This window comes from Hermetia illucens, chromosome 1 (genome assembly GCF_905115235.1).
Source record: "Hermetia illucens chromosome 1, iHerIll2.2.curated.20191125, whole genome shotgun sequence".
Taxonomy (NCBI): Eukaryota; Metazoa; Arthropoda; class Insecta; order Diptera; family Stratiomyidae; genus Hermetia; species Hermetia illucens.
This window is the reverse complement of record NC_051849.1, coordinates 109879228-109885746: the sequence shown is the minus strand read 5'-3', so window position 1 is coordinate 109885746 and position 6519 is coordinate 109879228.

The following is a 6519-nucleotide window of genomic DNA, read 5'->3' as shown; positions in this document are numbered from 1 at the left end:
ACAGGATGAAGGCTTACACACTGCGATGTTCATTCTGCCGAGACAAAGAGGGAGATCTGATTTCCAGCAGAATGGGCATATTGGAGCGATGGGTTGAGTACTTTGATTAACTACTGAACAACCAGAACACTGGCGAGTTGGAGGCCCCGCCAACTAAAGATGACGGACGAATACTGCCACCACCAAGTATGAAAGAAACAGTCCGTGCAATTCATCGGCTTAAAAATAATAAGTCGCCAGGAGCCGATGGAATTACAGCCGAATTGATTAAATATGGGGGCGACCAATTAATCAACTTATGCTCAAGGTGTGGGACAGCGAATGCTTGACGACTGGCAACGAGGCATTACCTGCCCCATACATAAAAAGGGAGATATCAGACAGTGTAGCAATTATAGAGATATATAGTTGCTGAGTACCATCTATAAGATATTCCCCGCTATATTCCTAGGCTGGATAGCCCCATACGCCCAGAACATTATTGGCCCATACCAAAGAGGCTTCACTCCAGGCAAATCAGCAACAGCTCAGATTTTCTGTCTGCGGCAAGCGATGGAAAAACTGTTGGAATATGGACATCAGTTGCACCATCTTTTCATCGACTTTAAAGGCGCCTATAATAGCATAGCCAGGGTAAAACTGTACACGGCCATGAGAGAATTCGGTGTCCCGACGAAATTGATAAGACAGAGTAGGCTGACCCTGACCAATGTGCGAGACCAGATGAAAGCAGCAGGATCATTTTTAAGACCATTCGACATCAACCACGGTCTTAGACAAGGGGATGCCCTATCATGCGTCTTTTTTAACCTGGCTTTGGAGAAAGTGCTCTGTGATGCTCAGGTAAATGCAAGAGGTACGATCCTCTGTAAGTCTATCAACTACTGGGCTATGCTGACGATATCGACATTATGGGAAGAACCACCCGAGACGTACAAATTGCCTTCATCCAGATCGAGCAGGCGGCGTAAGATCTTGGACTGCACATCAATGAAGGCAAGAAAAAATATGTGGTGGTAACGTCAGCACCGAAAACAACATCGAACCACACTGGCCAAACAGGAAGAATAAACATAGGAGGCTACAACTATGAGACCGTTGATAATTTTTCCTATTCAGGGTCGAAAATTACAACCGATTACAGCTAGGACGATGAAATCCGCGCACGGTCATTGGCAGCCAACGGAGCCTCTTTCAGCTGACAGAAGCTGTTTTACTCGAAATGTCTCCCCACAGGATCAAAGCTCTTACTGTACAAGACTATAATCTTACCAGTCCTTATGTATTCCTCGGAAACCTGGATTCTTAGGAAAAAAAAGTTGCAAGTTCGAGAGAAGAATCCTCCGAAGAATTTTTGGCCCCCCTGCATGAAGATGGACGCCTACATAATGACAGAATTTATGAGCGATACCACGACTGTCTGGTTGTGGATAAAATCCGGCTGAATAGGTTGCGGTGGGCGGGTCACTTAATCCATATGAATGAGAATGATTCACCCCGTAAAGTCTATAAGGGCAATATCTCTGGTAGAAAAAGAAGGCAGACCCTGACTGAGATGGAGCGATGGCGTAGGTCAGGACGCCAGACAGCTTTTAGGGATATCGAATTGGTGGACCTCGGCGCAGGTCTAGACCGGATACCGGTTGTTGCGCCGTTGATGATGATGAAAGTTACTTGCACACACTTCGGAATCGGTTTCGGAATCACTGTTGCAATTGAATTCTTCCAACAATTTGGAAAATATCCGATTGAATTGAAGATATAGCACAGCAATTTGAGGGATTTTACTGAAAGCTGTTTCAACATGAAAGAAGTGAGTAAGTTATACCCTGGAGTCTTGACCTTTTCCTTCATGATATTTTGAACTTATTTTAAGGATATTTGCTGGTGGCTCAGGTTGTTGCTAATTAGGCATCTGGGAAGTTAAAATGGTATTTGTCGATCGATTTGTTCGAATACTTCTTCCAGGTGAACTGCGAAAGCTTTGACTTTGTCTTCATTGCTTTTTGCCCAATTACCTGTAACAGTTCTTAACGAGGACTCGCTGAACGTTGGTATATTGAACTTTTTGGCTGCTTTCGATTTAAGCTTCGTCGAGTTTGCTTTTCGCACTTGGCGATCTGTGTAATTATCATCCTCTATGTCGCGCAAAAGTTTCAAAATTGTCGACGAATAGACTTCTTTGAAACCGGCTCTCTTTGAAGATTTTGGAGTTGGTGTAGAGCCGGTTAATACAAGATTCGCTCTTTAATTTAATGCCTAATGAAACACTGTAGTCGATTTCCTATCCGTATGTTAGTGGATTTGTTAGTCAGCCCAGTTTTTGAAGAACTGTGCTCTGACTTATTTTGTACCGTGATGATCATATTGATGTAAGTTGGCCAGTAAGGAGACTGATCTGCTGATATGTGGTCAAGTTTGCTCCCAAAGATTGCCTCATACAATGTTTTACCGTTAGGAGACATTAACCTTGAGCCCCAGTGGGTGTGCTTTGCATTGAAGTATTCAACATGGCATCCGGCAACAAGTGCCGCAACGTCATCTGCATAACCGACGAGGGGCGACTCTGCTTGCATGTCGAGTCTTAACAGACTATCGTAGGAAGCTTTCCAGAGGTCCGCATGGATCCCAGTACTACGTCCGACGTGATCTCCATCTTCTTTTTGGCCCTCTAGGGTCTCATAGAGTAGGGAACAGTCTCGTAGATAAGCCCTCAATATCCACAAGTTTTCTAAGATTTGCTGTCCATCTTACGGAATTGAATGCATTCTGACATCAACCGCGTCCATGACCTTTATAACAGCATTCATCGTGGATATTCTTGCTCTGAACACGAATTGCCTTGGGGAAAAGTCTCCGGACGCCGGATTGTTTAGCGAGTCCAATCCTGATGAGCTTTTCATGCACTCTCTCCCAATAGCGGTCAGTATGTAGATGGCGTCCGGATAGCTGAGTGATTAGAGCACAAGGCTGTCGTGCGGAAGGTCGCGGTTCAAATCTCTGGTGACAGTGGGACTCGTACCGTGATTTGACTTCGGATACCAGTCGACTCAGCTGTGAATGAGTGCCAGAATCAAAACAGGGTAATAATCTCGGCCGAGTGCAATGCTGACCACATTGCCTCCTACAGTGTTCTGTAGTGTATCGTTACGGTCTTGAATGTCTCTAACACACTTCAAGGCTGTGATCCAATATGGATTGTTGCGCCATTTGCCTCATTTGACTATTGCCTGCCAGATGCAACCTTTGCTTTTATTTATAGTGCTGCGGAGTCCACTTTTCGCTGATTTCTATTTTGCCTTTATGGAAGTGTAGACGTTGTGCCAATTAATGGAGCTTATGACAGGTCGGAAACTTCTGTCGTCCAAAGTACATAGAAGGCTTTTCAGCTGCAACGTCCAACCACCTTACGAAGTGCCTTCCAGTGCAACTCCGCCCGTTCCAAGAGCTTCGACGAATCTCAAATGTTCACCGCCAGGGATGTTCCTTCGCAGCCTGGGCGCTATTTCCAGGATCTATTTTCCTCTTGAATCTGGGTGAGGCATTCTCCATTCTAGATCCTAGCATTCGTCTTCTACCAGGATTTGCCCTTTCATGTCCGAAACGGTGTCCGCAGAGCATCAAGCCTGCGCCGAAAGTCCGGCATCGTTTCATTCGGTGTTAGGTAAACGTTAAAAAATGTTATCCCTAAATACCGAATCCAAACAAAACCATTCCCTCGACCTTGGGCAAGAACACGAAGTCGAATCCCGTCCTAAACCTAGATGGCAGCACGATAAGTCGAGATGCTATGAGGCCGGGTGATTGTTCCGTCATTGCCCACTTTTACATCAGCAGCGAAGTGCGGTAGCCTTTCATAACCGGTTGTACTCCGGTGCATATTAATTTGTAGGATGCGGATCAGGCCTGTCGCCTCCTAGGTCTTTTTAGTTCCGCTCTAGGCCTTTTTAATTCCGCCCTAAAGACTAGACTCCACCCCGAAACCGCAGTGCCTGCAACACTTTCACTTGATTCGCCACGATCTTTGTAGAGAATGCAATTCTCGCTTTCGATATAGGTCTTCGCTTGGTGACCCACCTGGCCGCATCTGTGGCATGCAAGTTGCTGACGTGTGTTCAAGGACCTGTAACACTTTGTGGGGTTATTTGCATTCGTATCCTCTATATTTCACGTTCAATTTCAATCTTGTAGCAGATTTCGCTGAGGACTGCCGCCAGTGTATTGCCTTCCGTCGGCTAAATGAGCAGAGCTCACGGACCAGTCCATCTTCGTTTCTTTGTCTTTTTTGTTAGCGGCTTTCTATTAGTAGCTCTCTTGTCTTTAAATAGACAGGTTTCTGGTGGCTTACCGTGTTCTCTCCTTTTGCCCTTCTTTGCCTTGTTTTTTGGGGCCTGAAAATTACTTAGATAAAGGCTCCTTCAGACATGTCTTCCGCTTTCATCTTTTTCTCCAGTTCACTTTGCAGTGGGTTATCTGCGATCCATGCGGCGCTTACAGAGTTTTCAGCGGGAAGTGTGGCTGTTTCTGCTTTTCGCGCATCTTTTGCTGCTGTCCATGTTCACCTCCATCACATCGTCTGTTTCAGCCCTCGCCGCTCCAGGCGTTCGGTCTTAGGATCGGCTCCTCTGTTTGTCTAGCATCTCATAGAGCAGGGTCTCTCAGATAAACCCACAATATCCACAAGAGATAGCCCGGTATTTGGAATGAATTTATTACTGTGCCTAGCATGCATTTGCATCTTACGGAATTAAAGGCGTTTTTGATATTAGGGATTACAAAGAAAACCACCGTCAAAAAAAGCAGGTGGAGGGGGAACTTAGGTTACTCGCGTTGTTGAACTACGATCCGCAGAATGTTGATGTGGTCAGTCCAGAGGGACGCAGAGGGAAACTGGACAGGTAATAAGTAAATTACTAACATTATTTTTGTGACACCGCGAGCACGCAAATACTCCTGCAGTGATTACACTTCAGGCAGGTGTCTTTTTCATGAAGTTATTAATAATCAATTCCTTCCATTCTCTAGGGAAGATCTTGGCTTTCAAATTTACCGCAATATCGTCCGTCGTGTCGCTCCCTATGGTTCTGATTGTTGGCCGACTATAAAAGACAATGAACGGCGTCTTGCGGTAATGGAGACGAAAATATTGCATTCGACTAGTGGCGTGACACGTTTTGATCATATCCGAAATGAGGATATCCGCGATCGTTATGGGGTGGCACTGATCGTGTAAAAATTGCGAGAGAGGCGTTTTCGATGGTATGGTCACGCAGTTTGTGCTAACGAGAACTCACTTGCCAAGATTGGTCTGAACATCGAAGTCGATGGTAAACGTTCAAAAGGCAGGCGGGAACAACGGTGATTTGATACGCTGGATGGGGATGTAAAAACCTGGAGATTGCACCCAGATTGCAATAGACAGTTCTTCAGAGAGACGTCAAGTCCGAAGGATTTGCTTCGCTTTGATTGGTTTGAACCGATTTTAGATAAAAGTACATTTTCTCAACAAATGATCTTCACAATCACCGGAAGAACGCCCACAAACATACTTGGCCCCAGCCGCAAAAGGAGTCGGAACGGCTGATTTGACGATGAATGTAAGCTAGCAACGGAACGGAAGAATGCTGCATACCGAGTAATGTTGCATTCTCAAAAAACGCGGGTACGCGCAAGGACTTATCACGAACTCCGTCGAGCGGAGAAGCGACTTTACGGACGGAAAAAGGAAGCCTGGGAGAACCAACAAGCCTGTGAACTAGAAAAGTACAGGGAGCAACCGGACGAGACGCGGAAGTTTTACCAAAAAGTCAGCAGGATGAAGCCTTATACACCTCGATGCTCATCCTGCCGAGACAAAGAAGGAAATCTGATTTCCGACAGAATGGGCATATTAGAGCGATGGGTTGAATACTTTGATGAGCTACTGAACAACCAGAACATCAGAGGTCCCGCCAACTGAAGAAGACGGACAAATACTGCCACCACCAAGTTTAGGAGAAACCAGGGCCATGAGAGAATTCGGTATCCCGACGAAATTAATAAGACTGACTAGGCTGACCCTGACCAATGGCCGAGGCCAGATACTCGTAAAAGCAGCAGGATCACTCTCAAGACCATTCGACATCAACCACGGTGTACGACAAGGGGATGCGCTATCATGCGTCCTCTTTAACCTGGCCCTCGAGAAAGTGATCCGTGATGCTGAGGTAAATGCAAGAGGTACGATCCTCTTCAAGTCCACCCAACCACTGGCCTATGCAGACGATATCGACATCATGGGAAGAACCATCCGAGACGTACAAACTGCCTTCATCCAAATCGAGCAGGCGGCGGAAGATCTTGGGCTGCACATCATAGAAGGCAAGACAAAATATATGGTGGCAACGTAGAATAAGGATAGGAGAATACAACTTTGAGATCGTTCACAATTTCTTCCATCTAGGGTCGAAAATCACAACCGATAACAACTACGATGATGAAATCCGCGCACGGTTGTTGTCAGCCAACAGAGCCTATTTC